The sequence below is a fragment of the Lutra lutra genome, chromosome 14 (assembly GCF_902655055.1).
Source record: "Lutra lutra chromosome 14, mLutLut1.2, whole genome shotgun sequence".
NCBI lineage: Eukaryota > Metazoa > Chordata > Mammalia > Carnivora > Mustelidae > Lutra > Lutra lutra.
The window spans coordinates 19,439,004-19,465,166 of NC_062291.1; positions in this window are offsets into that span (position 1 = coordinate 19,439,004).

Consider the following 26,163-nt stretch of genomic DNA (forward strand, 5'->3'; position numbering starts at 1 on the left):
AGATGCACAGCTTAGATAAAATACTGTCTTGAGTAATTTCTTTTGTTATGCATTTTGAGAGTTCTAACTTTTTAAAATTGATTAAATATCTTTGTATGTTGTTTCCTGTTTTGATTATTACTTTTTATCCATTTCTATTTATAAACCTTCAGATGTTTATCAAGAATCAAACTGATTTTTTATTTTTACAAAATGTTTTCTAAGATCATTTTTAGAATCAGTAATGTCATACACATTGATGTGATCCATTATACATAAATTCACATAAATTTATAGGATTGTACTGTATTTGTTCATTTTATTTATATTCAGTGTTTGAAGGATATATATGACAGAATGCTTTAAAGTTTACTATTATCCTAATTCTTTTAAGAGTACCTTAGTTTAAAATATCAAAAATAGAAATGAAATACTATTTTTGATATACTTTTATAGGAAGAGAAGACTTTTAAGTCATTAACATTGTAGAGACCAGTGGCAGGCTGCCCCCACATGTGTGTGTCACTTTGGAATACTGATTATTTTAAATAACGTTACTTAGGGGACACGAAGACACTCAGACCCTCCTCTGTCCCCTGAAGGCAGGAAATCAATCTCCCCATTGAAAGGTCCCTGTCCTGGAAGGTGAAGGGACTTCCTAATCTCCAGAGATAGGAAATTCAGAGCCAAGAATGTCATATAAACAATGCAATTGTTTTTTTTACTAATTTCCTACTGCAGCCCAAATTCTATTTAGAATTCTTTACTAATTGAAGTTCCTAATGCTGAGTTTTCTTTGTCCTGTCAGCCCCTCACAAATGTATTGTCTCTTTGTCTAAAAAGTGTAAGAACTGCCCATCTTGGTCATTTCTTTGGGTCTCCGCCTGTCATCATGGGGCCTCCAGGCACATGTAATAAAACTCTGGGGTGTTTTCTCCTGTTCAACTGTCTCAGGTCAGTTTAACAGTTAGTCCCGAAGTAAGACCTTGAGGGTCAAGAAGAATTTTTCCTTCCCTTTGCCATCATCTGGGTTTAGAAGCAGCAGGCTCACAAGGATGGGACATGGGATGAAGGATAGATGAGTCACTACAGAGCGATGCCCCTGGCTCCTCCTCCATCTGCGAGGACCAGGTTCCAAAGCCATCAGTGAGTGCAGCTGGGTTTGCACAAGGAGCAGCAGAATCGATGAAGAACCAAATTGCATAAGAAAAACCACGGAGTCATGACCTGCCAAGAATGACAGTCCTAGAGAGGAGAAACAAGGTGGGTCTGGGAAAGGCAAGGGCTGGAAGGTGTCCTCAGAGAGCATTTGAGGAAGTTGCACAGAAAGCAGCTGCCCTTCACCTCAGTCAAGGTCCTCAGAAGATGTCTGCACAGACTCCGAAGATGTCCCAAAGCTTCTGGATTTGTACGCGACTTTCATTTGGATGCCACATCTTCCTGAATTTGCCCCGTTTTCAGAACACAGACATGCAACTCTCCAACGGTCACTTCAAGCCTTGCTCACACGTTTTTGTTTTTTACCATTGTGATTCGGCACACAGTTGAGGCAACACGCATTTGCTCTGCTCTGATCCACTCAATGTTCAGTGACAGAGAAAAACATTGTATGAACTTTGTTATAGCTTAACATCACCAGTGTTTGCTTTTTTAAATACAAGGTAAAATGAAAGGCTTTGAAAATGAGGAAAGCCTATCAAATACAGGCTGATACTTGGATTTTCTTACACAGTTCTGCGTCACATTGTGTAACAGCTTTCTCATGCCAAAGAAACTTGAATTCTCCTTCTATATATTACAATAACCAAAGGCACATAACTACAGCTTGAAAGTAAACACATTTTTAATGACCTATTAGCTATTAAAGCAATGAGTTTTGGTAAATGAAAATGGAAGTATAATTTGATCAATTCAGTTTGCTATTAAAATAATACTGGAAGTAATCTGTTCTCACTCTGACATCTATAAATTCTGCATGTCCTCATCCCTCCTTACACCTAAACACATAGTTTATCACACTTCGAACACACGTTAACACATGATAAGGTTGTTCTTATCATTAGATATAACCGTAAATTGAAGATGGGCTCTAAATTGTTGCTTGGCAATAATTAAATACAAATTTATAAAAATGTTAAAGTGTGAAGCTGAGATCAAAGTGAGACAAATGTTGACTGAAGAGATGGTGGGGGAAGAGATGCACATCTCCACCTGAGACACCTGTCATGCACCTGCATGCCTGTGTTCACAAGGACAAACACACAGTCTCACCTGTGGTGACTTGGATCAGAGCCACTGTCAGACCCGCATTTCAGGCCTAACATATACTAGCTGGGCAAGGCATTTAACTTAACTATATCTTATATTCCCACATTGTAATTTTTTTTAAAGATTTTATTTATTTGAGAGGGAGAGAGTGAGAAAGCATGATGGGCAGGGAGGGGTAGAGAGAGAGGGAGAAGCAGACCGCCCACAGAACATGGAGCCAGACTTGGAGCTTGATCCCAGGACCCTGAAGGCAGACGCTTAACCAACTGAGTCACCCAGCACCCCCCCCACATTGTAATTTTTATATATTTATAAGACATTCAGATTCAAGAGAAAATATTTTTGAAGTAAAGGAGTCTTTAAAAATTGTTATTTCTCTATCTTTCTTGTTCCTTCCTCATTTTCAAAGCCTATCATTTTACCTTGTTTCTGCTTTCCTATCCCCCCACCATAATGCGTGCCCATATCTGTCACCTGGGCCCCATGGATCTGGTTTCATCATTCACCTGTTTTCTCATCTATGGCTCCAACATTCTCTATTAGGTCACAGCCTCTAGCATGCAATCATATCACATACTGGGAAAAAACATTTGTCAACAGTCTATCTGATAAAGAGCTGTTTCCTAAAACAGACAAGGAGCTCTTAAAACTTAATCAGGAAAATGAACAAAAATCTTAACAAATAAAAGTGGGTAGAGACCTTACCAGACATCCGACCAAAGAAGGTATACAGATATCAAACAAGCATATAAAAAGCTGTCAAATAGCATAAGGCATTAGATAATTACAAATTAAAATAACAATGAGACACCACTTCATACCTAGTAGAACCGCCCAAATCCAAACCACTGGCCACAGGGAATGCTGATGGGATGTGGACTCATAGGGACTCAATCCCACTGTTGCTGGGATTGCAAAATAGTACCTCCGCTTTGGAAGACAGGTTGGCGGTGTCTTCCAAAACTAAACACACTCCTACCATAAGATCAAACAACTGTGTTCCTTAATATTTTACCCAAACAAATTGAGAACTTACATCTTCACAAATTCTGCACATAATTGCCAATAACTTGGACTTAACTAAGGTGCTTTTCAGTTGGTGATGGATAAATAAACTGTGGTCCATCCAGACAATGGAATATGATTCAGCACTAAAAAGGAATGAGCTATAAACCCACGAAAAAGGATATAATTTCAGCTATATCACATTCAGGAAAAGACAAGATTACAGATACAGTAAAATGATCAGTGGCTGCCAAGGACTGGGGGGGTGGGGGGAGTAAACAGGTAGAGCAAAGAAGAATTTAGGGCAGTGAAACTATTCTGATGGAAGCTACAATTGTGGATACATGCTGTACACATGTCAAGACCCACAGAAGGTACAGCACCAAGAATGAACCCAGTGTAAACTATACAGCTCAGGTGGTCATGACACATTACTTTAGATGCAGCAAAGAGGACAAATCCTCCCTGAGGAGTGAGATGTCCACAATGGCAGATGGTGATGTGTGTGGGCAAGGGATATATAGACAGTCTCTGTAGCTTTTACTCAATGTTCTATAAACCTAAAAACTGCTCTGAAAAATAAAGTCCATTAAAAAAATGCTACAGTTTTTTATTTCATTTAAACTTGTGTTAAGTTATTTGACTATGTGAATATCTTTGGTGAAATTTTATGTGATTTTCCAGTATTTACAAGAGAATCACAAGACATACCCATTGTTTTTCATGCTTGCCTGTGGTATTAAAACAGTTTGATGCACAGGAATCAGATCAGACAGACCATGCCCCATGGTATAATTGAAATTATTCAATTATAAATTCAGAAACAGAAGGATATATAGCTACTTTACATTGCTCAAGTTTTAATCCAATTTGTGGGAGGTAGTGACCTCTTTCATTCTGCCAGCAGAAGCAAGCTGAAACTGCTGTTCTAGCGGTGTATATACTTGCACTCAGAACTTGCATTTATTCTCTCCAAAGAGAAATAGAATTTGGCTCCATTAGAACACAGCACCCATACACATATACACACAAGGTGACATGGCACGAGTTTTATATATTTATAACTTAGGAGTTACATACACAAACATATTTATAAACAGGTACAGCCATCTATCACATTAGTCCTGTCCAAATGAAAGAATTACTCTTACTTCAACTCTTGACTGTTCTGAATGTGGGAAAGAACAATGAACCCACTATCAAATATTTGAATTTTTTTTTTAGATTTTTTTTTATTTATTTATTTGACAGAGACAGATCAGAAGTAGGCAGAGAGGAAGGCAGAGAGAGGAGGAAGCAGGCTCCCTGCTGAGCAGAGAGCCCGATGTGGGACTCGATCCCAGAACCCTGAGATCATGACCTGAGCTGAAGGTAGAGGCTTTAACCCACTGAGCCACCCAGGCGCCCCCCCACTATCAAATATTTGCGAGCAAAGCTTGGTCATTCTCCTTACTTGCTCTGTGACTTTTGGAAAAATGATGAGCTTTAGGTTTGGGAAATAGAAGTTCTTCCTCTTACTAGTTAGAAGATACTCGGTTAAAGTATTCAATGTCTTTAAGACCCAGAGTCTTCCCCCGACAAATCAGTATATCTTACAGCCTGAACAGTTCTTATTACAGTGTTATATGAAGGTGTATCTTATATTTGAGATTTTAAAATCCATGCAAGAAATGGTGTTAGCCATCTTTTCCACATTGATTATTTGAAAGATGACTAGACTAATTCAGAAGACCCAAAACCTATTCCAGGGTTAACCATGTGCTGCATTATTTTGGGCATAACACCAAGAGATTTGTAAAATTCATCTTTCTCAACCATAACAAATAAAATTATTGAACCTGTTGATTAATTTTCCCTTTGTCTTTCCAGTGCAAAATGATTTGTTCCAATTTTTGCCTCATTTCATTGTCTTCTTAACGTCAAATTCTTTCTTCCTCTCTCTCTCTGCACAAGTGTTTATGCGTGTGATCACCAGTGAATGCAGCAATGGGATAAAAAAGATTAGCTTTTATTCTTTCATCAGCCAAATAGAAGCTCACATTAAATGTGTGCTATCTTTCTCCTAAAATATCTAAATATATATGCCAATTAAAATAATATGCATGGAGAAGCATTTTGCCTACTTAGCTTGATAAATGCCCTCCATAGTTATGCTTGCCACCTTCAGAATTTTTCCTTCTAGAATATGATTTATAACATAATATTCTAATTAAGTAATTGGAAGTTTTAATTTTATTTCCTAGATAAATTGTGAAGTATGGTATACCAGCAATTTGCTTACATTTGAAAAAATAAAAACTAACAAACCACTCTCTTGGAACTCTACTGTAGTGACAGATGAGTATACCACATGTATTTTGGTCACTTTATCTGGCAATGCTTCAAGGATGAATTCACATGCTAAATAGTTTTAAGTTTCTAGATGTAGAAAAAGATTTTAGCAACTAATAACAAATTTAATTTAGAACTGAAAAATTATTAATATATATACAAACAACACAAAGTGAGAGATTTCCTTTAACATCAAGTTGGGTTCAGTAATTTTTTATAAGCATGCAGCCACTTTGGAAAACCGTGTAGAGATTCCTTAAGAAATTAAAAATAGAGCTACCCTATGACCCTGCAATTTTACTACTGGGTATTTACCCCAAAGATACAGATGTAGTGAAAAGAAGGGCCATCAGTACCCCAATGTTCATTGCAGCAATGGCCACAGTCCCCAAACTGAGGAAAGAACCAAGATGCCCTTCAACGGACGAATGGATAAGGAAGATGTGGTCCATATACACTATGGAGTATTATGCCCCCATCAGAAAGGATGAATACCCAACTTTTATATCAATATGGATGGAACTGGAGGAGATTATGCTGAGTGAAATAAGTCAAGCAGAGGGAGTCAATTATCATAGGTTTTCGCTTACTTGTGGAGAATAAGGAATAACATGGAGGACATGGGGAGATGGAGAGGAGAAGGGAGTTGGGGGAAATTGGAGGGGGAGACAAAACATAAGAGACTGTGGACTCTGAGAAACAAACTGAGGGTTTTGGAGGGAAGGGGGTGGGAGGTTGGGTGAGCCTGGTGGTGGGTATTATGGAGGGCACAGACTGCATGGAGCACTGGGTGTGGTGCATAAACAATGAATTTTGGAACACTGAAAAGAAATAAAATAAAATGGAAAAAAAATAGAAGCATGGAATGAACTGAATGGAAAACAGGTAGCTTCTGAAAGCCACATTTTCTAGGGCATGTGCACATGCTTATGTATAAACACAAGATTTCTGAATTTTTCTATCTACTGTAGATCATTCAGTCATGCACACTTATGATTTTGTGCATGGAACTATGCTAGACATTCTTGGATATTTCCAGGGCCACAACCTGGGGAAAGGTTAATGATCACTACATTGAATGAAGAGCTAATTATAATTAACAAAACTGAGAAGTAGGAAAAAAAAAGTTGATAAAAAGGAGTTGATTAGTAAGAAATAAAAGTAACACACAAGCAAATAAGAGTAAACCTCCCTCCCCCGCTACCACCACTTCCTGAGGACCTCTCCTCAGGTCCTGTATAGACAGAAATCACTGGTGAGCTACCCCCAAAAGCCTTCCTGAGGACTTCTCTTCCAGACCCCGTGGGGACAGAAATCACTGGCAATGATGACAGGTGAGGCACCATGTCCATCTGTTGCAGTGTGCAGAGAAAGGTCAGTGTCTGAAATAATGCTGGAAAATCCAAAACCATTTGGTTCAATGTAAGCTAGAATGTAATATCTGGCATCAGCAGTGCAGGAGTGAGATTCCTTCGTCACGGCCACAAGGAATGAAGTCAGGACACCCGGTGACCAGAGAACAGAATGTGTCATTGAAGGTGAAGTTCAGGAGAGAATGTGGATGAGGGCGAGCAGGTTAGGAAGGAAGCAGGATCACAGAAGAAGAGTCTTACAAGAGAGTCTAACCTGCCAGATGCTCTACTGCTAATGTGCCATTGACATCAAACACTAGGAAGAGAAAGTTAGCAGAGGAAAATAATACTGAAATATTCATAACCAAATTTCCAGCTATGCTTTATCACCCATTTATTTTGGGAAAATCAGAAATATAAAACTGTGTCTAAAATAGTTAATATATTGTCTGAATTTTATAGAGGTTGTATTTAGATCCATTCAACTCAGTATAAAAGCTTTCCTAGGATAATTTATTTCTCTGGTATCTGAGTAAATAAATGATCCCTATGATTAACATTTCCTTAAAATAGATATGCCTGCACAGAGATACATGATATAAACTCACAATCTTCACTTAGGAATTTAAGCAGAATGCGAAATACTGCCCTGCGACTTTTTCCAAGAAAGAGAATTAAGTTTTCCTGTGCTTGAGAGAAAATTTGTGCCACCCATAAAAATAAAGAAAAGCACTTAATTTTACCTTGTAAACACTGTTGTATATTTTGTCTGTATAAGTATATATCATATGCTGTTTATCCATTTTTATTTTAGATTTATTTATTTATAGAGAATAAGGGAGCAGGGAGAAGGGTAGAGGGAGAGAGAGAATTTTAAGCAGGCTCCAACCCAGTGTGGAGCCCAATGTGGGGCTTGATCCTATGACCCAGAAATCATGACCTGAGCCAAAATCAAGAGACTGACACCTAATATACTGAGCCACCCAGCATTCCCATCAGTTCATTTTTAAAGAATAGATGGCCATTCAAGGCTAATTTTTTCAAAGGTACTATCTTCCACAAAGACCTTACATTTTTTCATTTTCTAATTTTGCAGAGTGTACGGAGTTGTGGCATAGGTATTCAGGTGGAACACTGAACTCAACTTTTGATTCTAAACCACTGCCTCAAATCCTAGAGTATTTTCTAATTAAAAGATTACTAAATAATTAAAATTAGCTATATGCCTTTATGCTTTGCATGTTCCCACCCTAAACATCCTATGATTATTTTATGAACAGATTCTGTCCCTGAGGCTCTAAAAAGAATTAAATTCTCACATTATACAGAGGAGAGAACTGTAGAGTGGGGCACACATGTTACTTGGTGCTTTCCAATGTGGAGGGTGTTGGGGTTGTCAATTTCAAGCTCTGTGCCTTTTCAAATGACCATTAATCCTTGGAGTGCAGACACCATTCCTCAGGCTCACAATTCACTGACAGAAGCCTTAATGGGTTCTAACACTTTCCCATGGATTACACGTGCATTACTCATAGGTCAATGTACCCTGACACGTTGTTCAAAAATATCCATAGGCAGAAGCTAAAGTACGTGTTTGATAATTTTCACAGATGGAACAAGTTAGTAGGCAGATGAAGGCCCTTCTCTTATGTCCTAATCCTTAAAGAAAACGAATTCAAACATTGTAAATTCATCAATACAATGTCTTTGAGTTTCATAAGACCATAAAACTTTATGAAAATAAAAGCTTATTTTGCATTTCCATGTGTGAAGTGTAGCAGTGAGCAGCCCTTACAACACTACAAAAGGTACAGTGGGACATGCGCTTCTGCGGTTAAGAGCAAAGGATCTGGGTTTAATACTGTAATACCTAGGGTCTGACTATCTGGACTGAAATCCTGACTCAAACAACTCACAAATTATGTGAATTTGGTCAACATATACACTCTCTCTGCACCTGCTCATTTAAAAAAGGAAAGGCAAGGAAAGGAAAATGAGGAGAGGAGAGAAGAGGAGAGGAGAGGAAAGGAGAGGAGAGGAGAAGAAAGAAGTAAAGAAAAGAAAAAAGAAAAGAAAAGAAAAAAAAGTTCTGTGTTAGGGATAACCACTCTTCATTCAGGCATTCTGACTCTAAGGTAAGCCAAAACCATTTTGCCAAAATTCCATTATTTCATCTCTAAAATGGTATCGTTTATATTTTAGCATTGTGAGAGGAATAAAGTAAATTATTATAGGTAAAAATTCTTTGAACTGTGTAAAATACTTGACCATTTTTTTCTAGCCAATAAGAGAACATTCAGATTGACTGACTGCAGGGGTGCCGTTAGTGCCCCGGGGTGAAAGGAAGTTAATTGAGCAAATTGAGAATTTAAACTCATTTTCTGGCTTCATTAGCACAATTTTCTTGTCAGCTGATTTAACCAGTCCCAGACCTAAACTGCTAAAAACAGAACTGCAATGTACTTTAGCAATGAGCTGACATATATGGGAAATCACTTCTGCAAGAAATGGTTTTAAAAAAGTATTTTGTTTCCCCATCACCTGTCCCTTTAGCCTAAATTTAAAGTGATTATTGCCAAAGTCACTTAGTAAACAAAAGAGTCTTGTACCTCTGACTGCTCAAGTATGTGGTTTTAAGTAGTTATTAACAATACATTTTTAGAAAATGTTAACACATCCATCAAAGCAGAAGTCTTGCCAAGAAAAGTTTAAAAAAAAAAACTGAAAAATTTCAAAGTTGAAAAGAAGGGTGTTTTCCTTACCCTCTGAAAATTCAAAATTGGATGAACAGAAATTAAGACAAATTTCCAATAGTTCAATCCAGATATGGAACTCTGTCATATGGCTTTTAGCCTAAAGGGAATATTTTACACCCTACAAACACTGTGTAAAAGAAAAAAAAAAATTAAAAACCCGAAATTATTACAAAATTTAACTGATGATTATAATAATGTGTTCATTCAACAGCAGAGGTTTTCTTCATTAAGATTTTGGTGTCATGTGACTATCTAGATTTATTTTTTAAATTGGATTGAGGAAGACAATCAACTTTTGCTTCATTTTTTAAAATACTGATTTTGATTGGAAACAAAGGATGGTAAACGAAAAAGAAGAGCTGTAATATTACCAATCTTAAACAATATGTGTCAATTTCCATCATAAAAAATATATGTAATTCTATTTACGACCTTATTTCAAGATTACTAAATGTTTTTAAATTTATTGTTTATTTCTGGTTCTGGAAGTATGGCAAACAGGGTGATCAGAGAAACTGGAAGAAACTTTTTGGGAATTACCTAAAAGAAATCAACCAAACGCTCAACAAAATTTAGAAAAAAATATGTATATATGATGACCATTGTCTTGGTGAGACAGTAAGGAGATTTTAGAATGTCATAAATAAAATGAAATTGGGAATCCAGAGAGGTCAAGTCAGCTTGGAAGTAACCTTTGCTCTAGGAAATTCTAGCCCAGATCTCAGATTCCAATGAATCTTTCAGAGAGATGCTCTAAGGACCCCTGAATGGAAGGGTGAAGCAAAGGTAACACACCCCCAACCACAAAAGATATCTGGGTCCTTGAAAAACCAATGTCTAATAGGAACAAAATAAGCATGAAAAGCAGAAACATTCCATAAAGGGGAAAAAAAAATAAAAATATTCTGTCCTAACAATTCCTAACCACAAGCTGAGTATCACACAGTATTGGAACTTACATTTATAACATATGTGTCCACTTATCTACCTAAAAATGAACAGGCAAAAATAAAAATAGATTGTTTATATTTGTAAGTCCCTGAGGGACCTCTCAGAATCAACTATACCTTCTGGAGAAATGCAGTTAAACTTTCAAAAAATCCCTACAGATAAGGTGCATGTGTTACGGTCTCACCATTAAAGATCACAAAAATAAGGGTGCTCGAGTGACTCAGTCATTACGCATCTGCCTTCAGCTCAGGGTCCTGGGATGGAGCCCCTCATCAGGCTCCCTGCTCAGCAGGAAGCTTGCTTCTCTCTCCCACTTCCCCTGTCCATGTTCCCTCCCTTGCTATCTCTTATTATTGACAAATAAATAATCTTTTTTTAAAAAATCACAAAAATACATGAAGAAGTAATCCACTGTAGGGTTCCTGGGTGGCTCCATCAGTTAAGTGTCTGCCTTCGGCTCAGGTCGTGATCTCAGGGTCTGGGAGTGAGCCCCACATCAGGTTCCCTGCTCAACGGGAGTCTGTTTCTCCCTCTCTCTCTGTGTGATGCTCCCCCTGCTTATGCACTCTCTTTAAAATAAATAAATAAAATCTTAAAAAAAAGTAATAATCCACTCTGAATGAGAGTTAGGAGAGCCAAAACAAAAACAAAAACAAAAAAAACCCTGCAAATCATCCTGCATATACTAGAGTAACCAGAGCCAGAATAAAAACATGTTAGTATATTTTGAGATATAAAGCAAGGTGTTATGAAACAGAGATTGTCAAAATATCCAGAAATACCTGTAAAGGAAAGAGTTTTCCAGAAATTTAAGAAAAAAGATATGCACACACTGTATCTGAAGTTAGCAGTTCAATCCAGAATTAAGCAGTAGCTTGTAATCAGCAAAATACAGAACCAGCATCCTGGAGAATAGAAGAACCACACAGAACATAGTACAGACAGACAAGAAGACAGGAAATGTGATGTGTGGTTGAGACGTTATTGGTGGAATGAGACCTATCGGATTATGAACTGGAATTAGAACAAGTGGTGCCAGTGAGAATGGAGAAAGGGAGATACTCACACACACCAGGTATCATTTCCTTCTCTGTGCTCCTCCTCTAACTCCTCTTTTTCTTAAAAGTCTTTCCAGCTCATAAACACTTAGCCTGAAGACAGACAGGAAGGGCCCACAGAGGTGGCCATTTAAAGCACCCACATTTGGGGTGAGGGGAACATTCACATGGGGAGATGAAAATACAGAGGACTGCTGATGAAGTAAATAAATAGAAGCCAAATGGAGTCGTTTTCTCAATATTAGAGAAGGTAATACAGATATGGAAAGAAATAAAACAAGAATGTACCCTACAGTGTGGGATTGGATTTGGGGATATCTAGTAGATTCAAGGTTTTTGATGGTACATAGACAGATAGTTAGGAGCTTAACTAGAGATGGAAATGTGAACAAATACACATTTTATAACTCTACCACTGAGAGAGCTGGACACAGCAGCACCCCAACAGTAATGAACACAACAAATACACTTTGGTGGCATATAAAAGTGTACAATGATCCTAGAACAACTTCTGTCATGTAGCAAGAAAGTGCGCCAAGATGAATGTATGTCAAAAACACACAGAAGCCAAAGATACTCCTCGGACAAATCTAGAGAAATCTGACGATCAAAAATATTAAGTAATGGACTGTAACATCAAATAAGGCAGGAGAAATGAATCTAAAGTGATATAAATAAATAAGCTGGAGTTTCATGAGAGACAGGATTTTTACATAGTTTCAAAGTAACTGCTAAGAAAGTATTTATCCATTACTCAGGGAACACTTGAGATGTTTGAGGGACCAAGTCTGGCAGACAAGACCGTGTGGACCATGTTCCAGTGAGCCAAGTGACCATCCCTACTAACAGAAGTGTGCACCCCTAACAGATGTGATGAGAAGAACACAGCACAACTCAGTGATGCTTTGGCTGAAGTCTCTAGACCTGGATGGTATCAGGGAGAAACATCACACAAACCCAAGGGGAGGTGCATTTTCAAATATGTGAAAGGCATAAACCTAAGGGATAAAAGAACTGTTCAAAGTTGGAATTGACTCAAGGCACCTGAAATCTCAATGCAACCCATGTTTCTGAGCCAAACTGTTTAGCAATGAAGGGCATTATTGGAAAAACTGAAACAGAGTTCTAATATTGCCCAGAAGCAGTAAGCCATGGTTTGTTGTCCCTATTTGGCAGTTGAACTGAGAACAAGAATTCTACTTTGTACTAAATATGCAGTAAAGATTTTGTTCATAGCACTGAGTCAACAACACACTCAAATAGTTCAAAAAAAGTCTTTGTTCTATGTATGCAACTATTTCATGACTTTGAGAATACTTTAAAGTAGAACTATTTTATTATAAATATTTCTTCTTAAATGACCTTCATTTATAACAGTGGTTTATAAATCTTTCTTTTTAAAATTATTTTTCTTTAATTTCAAGCTTTTCTGCTCTTTTTTTCCCATAACTTCAACTTCCTTAAAAAACTGCAAGACATACACCTTTTTTTTTTTTTTAAGATTTTATTTATTTGACAGACGGAGATCACAAGTAGACAGAGATGCAGGCAGAGAGAGAGAGAGGAGGAAGCAGGCTCCCCGCTGAGCATAGAGCCCCATGCGGGGCATGATCCCAGGACCCTGAGATCATGACCTGAGCCGAAGGCAGAGGCTTAGCCCATTGAGCCTCCCAAGCGCCCCAAGACATACACTTATTACTGAAGGTAAAATAAGAATTCATGCAGGGAGTTTTTCCTAAAGGCTTTTTTATATCATTGTCCTATACTGTACAACTCACAGAATTATTTTGAGGGTGAAATTCATAATTCAAAATGCATTTACAGAAATCATTTTTTATTATGAAAAGTCATACTAAATTCAAAAGAAAGTTTTCATAGACACTGTATATGGTTTTTATTGAAGAATATTGATTGCTGGATCTGGAAGAAAGTGAGGGCATGCCATTTCCAGAAAAAGACCATAAGTAAGTTACATCTTCCTAAAACTAGTTAAGCAAGTTCAAAAGTCTATGTATTCATAAGGGTTTTACATAGAACCCCAAATATAATAAGAACACATGGGGAGGTTAAACTGCATACTGGTTTTAAATTAAGCAACTCAGAAGTCATGTTCCAATACTCCATGGTACTATGTGGAGAAATTGCAACACACAATTACTGTTCAAATGGCACCCCAGTGACCTGAAATGTTGAATGGGGGATTTCTTTAAGGAAGAAGCTTATGCACTCAACTTTGGTTCGGTAATTAACTTAATTTTAATTTTACTAAAATTTTCTATAGTGTAAAGAATAGTTTGTATTTCAAAATATATTAGGTAAATATATACAACTACGAAACTACAATAGAAAGTAAATGCCTTTTGGGGCGCCTGGGTGGCTCAGTGGGTTAAGCCGCTGCCTTCGGCTCGGGTCATGATCTCAGGGTCCTGGGATCGAGTCCCACATCGGGCTCTCTGCTCAGCAAGAAGCCTGCTTCCCTCTCTCTCTCTCTCTCTCTGCCTTCCTCTCCATCTACTTGTGATCTCTCTCTGTCAAATAAATAAATAAAATCTTTAAAAAAAAAAAAAGAAAGTAAATGCCTTTTAATCACTAAGAACATGTAAAGTAGAACCATGGACCAATGATTGCTCAGATATACAAAAAACTTAAAAATACAGGATTATCTCAAAAGAAGCAAAAATGTCCCAAATAACCCACAAAATTATGAATTATTCTTAAGGGCAAAATTATTATTTTTCCCAGCTAAAATACACATTAATATTCTTACTTGACATTGAAGAATAGTAATAGTCAATATTGAGCCTGAAACAATAAAGCATTTCTAACAACTCAAGTTTCATAATACTGAATAAACGTCCTCATAAGAAAAGCAGCTCCATGGTTCTTTGAAAGAATTAATAAGATTGATAAACCCCTGGCCAGACTTATCAAAAAGAAAAGAGAAAGGACCCAAATAAATAAAATCATGAATGAAAGAGGAGAGATCACAACGAACACCAAAGAAATACAGACAATTATAAGAACATACTATGAGCAACTCTACGCCAACAAATTTGACAATCTGGAAGAAATGGATGCATTCCTAGAGACATATAAGCTACCACAACTGAACCAGGAAGAAATGGAAAGCCTGAACAGACCCATAACCAGTAAGGAGATTGAAACAGTCATCAAAAATCTCCAAACAAACAAAAGCCCAGGGCCAGATGGCTTCCCGGGGGAATTCTACCAAACATTTAAAGAAGAACTAATTCCTATTCTCCTGAAACTGTTCCAAAAAATAGAAATGGAAGGAAAACTTCCAAACTCATTTTATGAGGCCAGCATCACCTTGATCCCAAAACCAGACAAGGATCCCATCAAAAAAGAGAACTACAGACCAATATCCTTGATGAACACAGATGCAAAAATTCTCGCCAAAATACTAGCCAATAGGATTCAACAGTACATTAAAAGGATTATTCACCACGACCAAGTGGGATTTATTCCAGGGCTGCAAGGTTGGTTCAACATCCGCAAATCAATCACTGTGATACAACACATTAATAAAAGAAAGAATGAGAACCATATGATACTCTCCATAGATGCTGAAAAAGCATTTGACAAAGTACAGCATCCCTTCCTGATCAAAACTCTTCAAAGTGTAGGGATAGACGGCACATACCTCAATATTATCAAAGCCATCTATGAAAAACCCACCGCAAATATCATTCTCAATGGAGAAAAACTGAAAGCTTTTCCGCTAAGGTCAGGAACACGGCAGGGATGTCCGTTATCACCACTGCTATTCAACATAGTACTAGAAGTCCTAGCCTCAGCAGTCAGACAACAAAAGGAAATTAAAGGCATCCAAATCGGCAAAGAAGAAGTCAAACTATCACTCTTCGCAGATGATATGATACTCTATGTGGAAAACCCAAAAGACTCCACTCCAAAACTGCTAGAACTTGTACAGGAATTCAGTAAAGTGTCAGGATATAAAATCAATGCACAGAAATCAGTTGCACTTCTCTACACCAACAACAAGACAGAAGAAAGAGAAATTAAGGAGTCCATCCCATTTACAATTGCACCCAAAACTATAAGATACCTAGGAATAAACCTAACCAAAGAGACTAAGAATCTATACACAGAAAACTATAAAGTACTCATGAAAGAAATTGAGGAAGACACAAAGAAATGGAAAATGTTCCATGCTCCTGGATTGGAAGAATAAATATTGTGAAAATGTCTATGCTACCTAAAGCAATCTACACATTTAATGCAATTCCTATCAAAGTACCATCCATTTTTTTCAAAGAAATGGAACAAATAATTCTAAAATTTATATGGAACCAGAAAAGACCTCGAATAGCCAAAGGAATATTGAAAAAGAAAGCCAAAGTTGGTGGCATCACAATTCCAGACTTCAAGCTCTATTACAAAGCTGTCATCATCAAGACAGCATGGTATTGGCACAAAAACAGACACATAGATCAATGGAACAGAATAGAGAGCCCAGAAATAGACCCTCAACTCTATGGTCAACTCATCTTCGACAAAGCAGGAAAGAATGTCCAATGGAAAAAAGACAGCCTCTTCAATAAATGGTGTTGGGAAAATTGGACAGCCACATGCAGAAAAATGAAATTGGATCATTTCCTTACACCACACACGAAAATAGACTCAAAATGGATGAAGGATCTCAGTGTGAGAAAGGAATCCATCAAAATCCTCGAGGAGAACACAGGCAGCAACCTCTTCGACGTCAGCCGCAGCAATATCTTCCTAGGAACATCACCAAAGGCAAGGGAAGCAAGGGCAAAAATGAACTATTGGGATTTTATCAAGATCAAAAGTTTTTGCACAGCAAAGGAAATAGTTAACAAAACCAAAAGACAACTGACAGAATGGGAGAAGATATTTGCAAATGACATATCAGATAAAGGGCTAGTGTCCAAAATCTATAAAGAACTTAGCAAACTCAACACCCAAAGAACAAATAATCCAATCAAGAAATGGGCAGAGGACATGAACAGACATTTCTGCAAAGAAGACATCCAGATGGCCAACAGACACATGAAAAAGTGCTCCATATCACTCGGCATCAGGGAAATACAAATCAAAACCACCATGAGATATCACCTCACACCAGTCAGAATGGCTAAAATGAACAAGTCAGGAAATGACAGATGCTGGCGAGGATGCGGAGAAAGGGGAACCCTCCTACACTGTTGGTGGGAATGCAAGCTGGTGCAACCACTCTGGAAAACAGCATGGAGGTTCCTCAAAATGTTGAAAATAGAACTACCCTATGACCCAGCAATTGCACTGCTGGGTATTTACCCTAAAGATACAAACGTAGTGATCCGAAGGGGCACGTGCACCCGAATGTTTATAGCAGCAATGTCTACAATAGCCAAACTATGGAAAGAACCTAGATGTCCATCAACAGACGAATGGATAAAGAAGAGGTGGTATATATACACAATGGAATACTATGCAGCCATCAAAAGAAATGAAATCTTGCCATTTGCGACGACGTGGATGGAACTGGAGGGTATCATGCTTAGCGAAATAAGTCAATTGGAGAAAGACAACTATCATATGATCTCCCTGATATGAGGGAGAAGAGATGCAACATGGGGGGTTAAGTGGGTAGGAGAAGAGTAAATGAAACAAGATGGGATTTGAGGGAGAGAAACCATAAGTGACTCTTAATCTCACAAAACAAACTGAGGGTTGATGGGGGGAGGAGGGTTGGGAGAGGGGGGGTGGGGTTATGGATATCGGGGAGGGTATGTGCTATGGTGAGTGCTGTGAAGTGTGTAAACCTGGTGATTCGCAGACCTGTACCCCTGGGGATAAAAATATATGTTTATAAAAAAATAAAATTTAAATAAAAAATGGAATGAAAAAAAAAAAAAAAAAGAAAAGCAGCTCCATCTCCTGAAGGCAAAGAAAGAATAGGTAATCATCCTTCAGAGAAAAGAAGATAATTAAACATTAGTGTGGCATTTTGTGGTTCAAGGAATGGAAGGCCAAATATGGATTTATTGGTAGATATGTGTTATTCTTGCGGATACTGGAGAATAATCACACAAAAATATAAAGCACATTTCAAATAGTCCTCTATTCCCATTTATTTATTTTTTTCATGGATTCAGAAGTAATTAGTTTGGCTATGACTGAGGCATCTAAAGTTGACACTTCAGAAACAACATATTTTAAAAACAAGTACCTGAGAAGGTTCCTAAAAGTATTAGTCTGCTAGTTATCCACTAAACTCATTTTATGATTCTACCTTTTAATAAAGAACTGCTCAGTTTTAGAAGAACAACTGGCTGAACAGAAACAAGTCACCTCTTCTGGTCTCCGTCCATCTGGCCATGGCCTTCTGAATGAACGTCTGGTCCCTGACACTTGGAGGAAGGCTGTGTGCAACTTCTACAGCACGTCTTGAGGAGACCAGTTGCCCTCTGCTTTCTCTTTCTGTCTTCCACAGGCAGCAGAAACTGGTAGGAATTAGGTTCAACAATGCATTGGGGAACACATGGAGAAAGCAGATAAAAAGGCACAAGGAGTTCTGAGTGTCTTGATTCACTTCATTTTAGGATCTTTTAAAAACAGCTTAATCTGTATCCTAACTCAGAGGCTTTGTACATGTGGGAGCTTGAAGATTCTTTGAAGAGTATGAAAACATAGACAGATTTAAGGGATTTGATTGTCAACCATTTAACTTCCATTTATACCCCTTACAAGAAATAATCTGTCTGAGAACTTGCCAAATAACTCACAATCTTTCTCCATCTTCAAAAAGAAAGGCAGGCATATCCACCTAACCAACCCCAGTCTTGGTATAGGGCCTACCTCAGGCTGTGGAGATCCCTCATGGTATGAAAGTGGGAATCCATAATCCCACATGATTTCCTGTGTTCCCATCACAATGAAGTTATGTAACATGAATAAATGGAGGGATCTGAATTCAAACCTAGGCAGATGGCCCCAGTGCCTTTGCTATTGATCACAAGATGGACTCCAGAAAGACAAGCTCCAAAGACAAAACCACTGTACATAAAGCTCTAATCATGGATTCTCAGTTTCTTAGTCATATCAATGACTATGTCAAGGTGCAAAGCCTGATTTAGATGAGGGGAAAGGCACCAAGTGCTCTTGGCATCCAAGTATTAAAATAAAAACAACAATAAGAAACTAAAATTTATGGAATATTCCCTATGTTCCAGGCACCATGCTAAACTATTCACAAAGATGTACAATAACTCTGTGAGAAGTCTATTATTATACTCATTTTACAGAATGAGGCACAAAGAGGTAAAGCAAACATTTCAGAGTAGCATAAGAAGAAGGTGGTTAAGTATTCAGATCAACTTGCTCTGAATATAGAATGGGGGTGTCAGTTTGTGTTTATCTAGCTCAACACCTTAATTACAAAGAGCATGTCTGGTAAGTAAATATCAGTAAAGGCGAATAGGTGAGTTTAGGATCTCTTCAAACTTTATATTCTCTAAAAGGCCATGAATTTTGTTAAGCAAGGAATATTTTCTGATTACTTAAGATGTCACAGAAAAATCATACAATGTAATGTCAAAAATGCTGATACTCTGTATATTGATAATAATGGCTACTTCACTTTCATACCTACCTACACTATTAATCAAGAAGTCACATTGGATGGCTTGTCTGGTAAACTCCTGGATTTTCATGGAGGTCCAGGCTGCTGCAAATGTTCATGTACTAGTGTATACACTAGTACACTTCTTTTCTGGGTTGTATGGTTAACTTTTAAGTATAATTCTATAACTAACCTGAAGTGTTTTCCAAGGGAAGTGTTTGTATAACTATAGAGATAACTTCAAAGAATGCCCATGGTTGTATCAGTTTTTTTGCTACCTCTCCTACTGGTGCTTCACGGGAGTTCTGGTTGATCTATAAGCACAACACCACTTGTTTATCCCAATACTTTAAATTTTAGCTATTCTAGTCTGTCTATAGCTGTGTATCTTGCTGGTTTTAATTTGCATTTCTCAGAACACTAATTATTTTTTTTTATTTTTACTTAAATTCCAGTTAACATACAGCATAATATTAGTGTTAGGTGTACAATACAGTGATTCAGCACTTCCACACATCACCCTGTGCTCATCATGACAAGTGCCCTCCTTCGCCCCCCTAATTTTTGAGCATATTTTTATGTACCTATTAGAAATTTATATATCTTTTTAAATTTTCAAATCTTTTGACCATTTTCTTGGGTTGCTTCCCTCTTATTATTAGGTTTAAGAGTTCTCATTTATTCTTTTTTTTTAAAGATTTTATTTATTTATTTGACAGACAGAGATCACAAGTAGGCAGAGAGGCAGGCAGAGAGAGAGGAGGAAGCAGGCTCCCTGCTGAGCAGAGAGCCCGATGCAGGGCTCGATCCCAGGACCCTGGGATCATGACCTGAGCCGAAGGCAGAGGCTTTAACCCACTGAGCCACCCAGGCGCCCCAAGTTCTCATTTATTCTTGATACAAGTCAAAAGCATGTATTTTTAACATTTTCTCCCATCTCTGGAGACCCTTTTCTCCCATCTCTGGAGACCCTTTTCTCCTTGTTTCCTTTTAAGAACTAAAGTTTTTAGTTTTGATGAAGTGGATTTATCCTTCTGTTAAAAATCGTTCATGCTTCTTCTGGCCTAACTAATCTTCCCCTTTCTCAATATCACACAGATATTTTCACAGATCTTTTAATAGATAACTTGGTTCTAGGTTTTATTTTTGGGTCTATGGTCCACTTCAAGTTAAGTTTTTGTATAATGGGAGGTTATGCTCAAGGTTTTTATTTTCCCCAAAAAGATGTAAAGGTTTTCATCTCCATTTGTTTTGTTCTTAATATTTTACGTATTTGACAGAGAGAGAGCAAGCAAGCAAGGGAGCCTGGCCCCAAACTTGATCCCACGACCCTGAGATCATGACCTGAGCCAAAAGCAAAGGCTTAACCCACTGAGCCACCCAGGTGCCCCATCATCTCCACTTGTGAGAAAGACTGCTCTCACCCCCATTTAATATTCTTAGAGTTTTAGCTGAAAACCATTTGAACATACATGTGGGACTTAGTTTGGACTCAAAATTCTTTTGACTGAGTCCATGTGTCCATTTTTACTCCAGTGACACACTATACTGATTACTCTGTAGTAAGTCTTGAAATTAGCTAATGGATGTCCTCTCTTTTGATCTTTGTCTAGAAAGCTTTTGAAATTAAATGGACCTTCTATTTCTATACACATTTTAGAATCAAATGGATAATTTTTGCAAAGCACCTGCTAGATATTAATTGGAATTACATTAAATCTATAAATTAGTTTGAGGTAAGCTGATATCTAAACAATATCAAATATAAATACAGTGTTAAATCATTCACACATTAAGAAAAATGTGAAAATTAATGGAATTCCAGTTATAAGAAATAACTACTAGTACATTTCGGTTTTAGAAAGGCAGACAAATAATAGATTAAAAATCAAAGGAGCTATTTAGTTTAGGTAGGCAGGATATACACTTACCGTAAATATTATTAAGTATATGATGTTATATATTTCAAAACCTGTGTGTTTTAACACTGTAATTATTCAGATATGTCCATTTTAGAAAACATGGATCTCATTTATTTTTGTGCCTACAAGTCACATTTTTCCATTATCTCAATATAACTTCATTGATTAATTTTAGAACCTTCAGAATACTTCCATTTTTCATTGACATTAAAACAACTTTATAATAGAAATTCTTGTGCAGAAATTTGATATAGTAGTATACTTACACAACTAGGATAAATTTCTAAAACTGTTACTGTTAAATTTGCACATTTTAATTTTTCACATATGCATTTTTAAAATGTGAAAATGTCCTTTATAAATATTGGTGCTCAAGGTTTTTACCACAATGTATAAGAGAGTCCATTTCCATGGACATCTGCAAGCATTAAGTAATTCTTTTCCATCTTTTTACATTCTTTTCAAATTACTGATTATGATCTCATTGATAAACTTGTGAAAGATTTATCTAGTATACTAGAATCTATCACATATATGGTATTAAAGTACTTTTCATGTTGGGTAAGGCCAGAAATGTGTAAATTCTGTAAGTAACTTTAAAAAATAACTGTTTAGGGGCTCCTGGGTGGTTCAGTTGGTTAAATGTCTGCCTTCAGCTCAGCTCATGATCTCAGGGTCCTGGAATCAAGTCCTTCATCAGTCTCCCTGCTCAAAAGAGAGTTTGCTTCTACCTCAGGCCCTCCCCCTGCTTGCAGTCTCTCTCTGTCAAATGAATAAAAATATTTATTTATTTATTTGTCAGAGAGAGGGAGAGAGCACAAGCAGGGAAAGCGTCAGGCAGAGGGAGAAGCAGGCTCCCCGCTGAGTAAGGAGCCTAATATGGGACTTGATCCTAGGACCCAGGGATCATGACCTGAGCCGAAGGCAGATGCTTAACTGACTAAGCCACCCAGGCATCCCGAATAAACAAATTCTTTTAAAAAAATAATTGTTCATCTCAAGACAAATGCACCATGTAATTAAATATGTCTGAGTTCTTTCTATATTTGCCAAGCACTTCTTATGTACTATAGATAAACTGGTGAAGAAGGCAGGCAAAAACATTGTATTTCACAGACCTTAATTTTAAGGGTGTTGGGTGTACAATAAATGAATAGTTTTAACAAGAAAAATACAAAACTTTTCATTGGCATTAAAAATATATTTACTAAGCACCTACATTCCTTAGTATAAAGCATGGAAAATGCCCATCCTTGTGGGTCCTATATATTAGAAACCATTACAACAGCAAGTAAGTAATTGGCAGGTTTTATTGTCTGATGGATGCTTGGAAGTGGCATGAAACCACAGGACAGGGCACAGGAATCAGGGGGTACATATCAGAGGACCACATATGCGCACAGCACGTAAGGGCGGAAGGACGAGCAATCACCATGGAGGGGACAGACAGCCTGAGTTGTGAATGACATATAAGGAAACACTGAGAATGGAAGGACAGATCCTGCAGAGGCCGTACCGCAGGGGTGAACACTGGCTTTCTGCAGCAGAGACACAGGGGGCCAATGAGCCCGGAGCACAGAAGCTGTGTGAGAATGCCAAGAGCATTGGACAAGCAGGTGTGGGCCAGACTCGAGAAAGGCATGTGCAGAGGAGCGCATGTGTTTAGGTCTTACCCTGTCACAGCTTAGAAAGTGAAATATACATACATCCTCATGAACCTCCACGTAAGTATACTTATGTGTGTGTGTTTCTAGAAAAAACCAATGTTGACATGAGTGATGGGACCGAATTCATACTTCCCTTGATACCACAGACCTTTCACAATGATTGGCTACATTCTCAGAGTTATTCCATATGAGAGGTCAGAAGTGCATGCAGTTGACTTGTCATGCTCCCAGGTGGCCTGAGAGAACACAGAGCGCAGGGAAGTCAACCACTGGGGGAGGCCATGAGGTGTCCATGGGAGGCCATGAGAAGAGGGTGGGACAAGGTCAGCTTGTCCCTGAAACCTAAGAGTATTCCTTGGCAGTAATCAGGATCTAAGTGCCCGTGTATTTATTTAACTCGACTTAATTTCTGCCATGTGTCCACTTCACCAAACAAAGGAAATTAACCTGTGATTCCTTCCTATCATCTACTGCTTTATCTAAATGCACAGATTGGGAGAAGGGGATTACCTGTCTTCATGTCACTATCCAACCTCATGACCTTTAGCCAGTGACGTCCTCACCATCAATCCACACAAGCAGCCAGAGAATTCCTGCACCAACTCTTTTTACTTTACTTATTTTTACATTTTGACTGAAGTATAATTAATTCACAATATCCCAGTAGTTCCAGGTTACATCACCGTGGTTTGCTATTTCTGTGCGTTAGAGAATGATGCTCATGACCACTCCAGTTACCATCTGTTCCCATGACTGTATTGACTACACTCCATGTGCCGCACGTGTTACGTTCCAGTGTCTTCCTTATGTTACAACAGAAGTCTGTACCTCGTAGTCCCCTTCCCCTATGTCACCTGCCCCTGCCCCGCTGATAACCACCAGTCCCATATTTGACTTTGTTTCTGTCCTGTTGTTTGTTTGCTTGTTTGTTTTAGATTCTACATGTGAATGAAATCATACAGGTTTAGTCTTTTCCTGCCTTATTTCACTTAGGATAACTCCCTTTAGGTCCATCCGTAATGTCACAGTGACAGGATTTCATTCTTTTAAGGCTGGCACTGCACTGTGTGTCTACACACCCCTGACCTGCACTGTCCCTCCGGCCTCTGCAGCAGTGAGAGCAGCACACTCAGCGTGCCCCTCCCGTCCACTCTGTCCTCTTCCAGTGCCCACTCTTCCGCCTCTTCTCGCTCTCTTTCCTGTCCTGAGGCTGAATCTCAGAAACATGACACCACTCTGCTCTGAAATGTCCTAAAGGACACGGCTCTTGCCTTCTTCACGCTACTGTCTTCTTTCTCAGGGTTCAGCCCTTGTAGCAGGTTAACAGACATGCTCCCGTTTCCAGGAAGCCATGAATGCAGATGCACGAGTTTCCTACCCCTGACCACCCTCACCCCCACAAACATCACTTTCTCTTCTCTAGTCTCAAAATAAAAAACACTGTTCACTTATCAATCTGCTTCCTATAAAATAATTTTCACAGTTGGGAACCATTCTAGTCCCTGAGGTCCTAAATTTGCAAAATCAAAATGCAAGAAAATATGAGAATATTTGGGAGGTTTTTTGTTTTGTTTTATTTTGCGGTGGTGGTGGTGTTTTCTTTTTGCACTTATCCTCCTCCCATGAGTGGATGAGCACAGCAGAAGTGTCAGCTGACTTGGTGATGGGGTGCATGAGTGTGTGAGTATGTGTGTCTGTATATGTGAGTGTGTGTGCGTGTATGTTGGGGATGGGTCTTAAAGCCCAGAACAGATCAAAGGGCCCAAAATATGCCATGCAAGACAAACACAGGTTAATCATTCAAATTTGTTATACTGTCACCAAATAATATCATGACAAGCTGAGGGAAGACTAGGATGCAAGATGAAAACTCTGTTTTAATGGTACTATAAATTTGCAAAGCACTTACTCACTTATATATGACACTCAGATACTTGGTAGACCACCCGACCCACAAAAGGTAACTAACTTTTTTGTTATCCTGTAGATACATTCATTAGAGAAATACCTTGAGTCCTTATTTATTTTAAAATAAAGAATATGGGGGGCGCCTGGGTGGCTCAGTGGATTAAGCCACTGCCTTCGGCTCAGGTCATGATCTCAGGGTCCTGGGATCGAGGCCCGCATCGGGCTCTCTGCTCAGCAGGGAGCCTGCTTCCCTCTCTCTCTCTCTCTCTCTCTGCCTGCCTCTCTGTCTACTTGTGATCTCTCTCTGTCAAATAAATAAATAAAATCTTTAAAAAAAAAATAAAGAATATGGGTTCCCTTTTTCTGCTCACCACTCATATAATACATTATATTAATTTGTAAAAAAAAAAACAGTATCAGTAATAAATGTAGTTTTATGCTATTTTGCTGACAAGAAAGGTCATGGAAAAAAGGTTTGCTTTTACATTTGTCTTAGTCTGGTTATAAAAACCTTTCCATAATAATGAATTCAAGTATTGGGAGTACCTACACCTTATTCTTTTACTAGCTATCACTGAAAAATCATGGAGAAGTCTTTGAATGCTACCTAGCTATGTACACATCTTCGGTATCATAAAAACACTAAAATGAGTAATCGACATAATTAAAGAAATCTGAAAGGGAAGGATACAAATTTCCATGTTAAGTATAACTGAGAGGGCAAATCTAATTTGAAGGGTTAACAAGCACTTTAAAACCATTGAATCAAATAAAGAGTGATGCACCTAATATACTTTTTGTACTTAGAAGGCATATTCATTTGTATATATTAAAATCTGTATTGCATCATGCCAAACAAAATCTGAAGATGCTGCAGCTTATATTATATAAAATATGAATTAAGGTTTTTAATTTATTTGAAATGCAAATCCATTTTGGTAATTAAACACTATTTATATGAACTGTTTATTTTAAAGCATTATCATAAAAGGTCTTTATTTTATACATTTACTAAATACTTTTGGGTACTTGATATGTCATTCACTAATGAACAAGGCTCCAAACCTATTCACAAAAGCTAGTATGACCCACACCATGATAATGAAACAAAGAAGCGTGTAACAAGTAATAACAGGAGGAATTTTGACTCCCTCTAAGATGAGAGAGGGAGGATTTGGGAATTGTTTGTAAACACAGCCCCTCAATGACCGGGCATGACAGGGCAGGAGATAGAACAGGGTTCTGAGCAGGGAAGAGTCAGTGGGTACAGAGCTACGAGGAGGAGGAAAACCCAGCACATGTGTACAACCCTCAAGAGCTGAAATAATTACATCCTAAAATAGAGCAGGAGCAT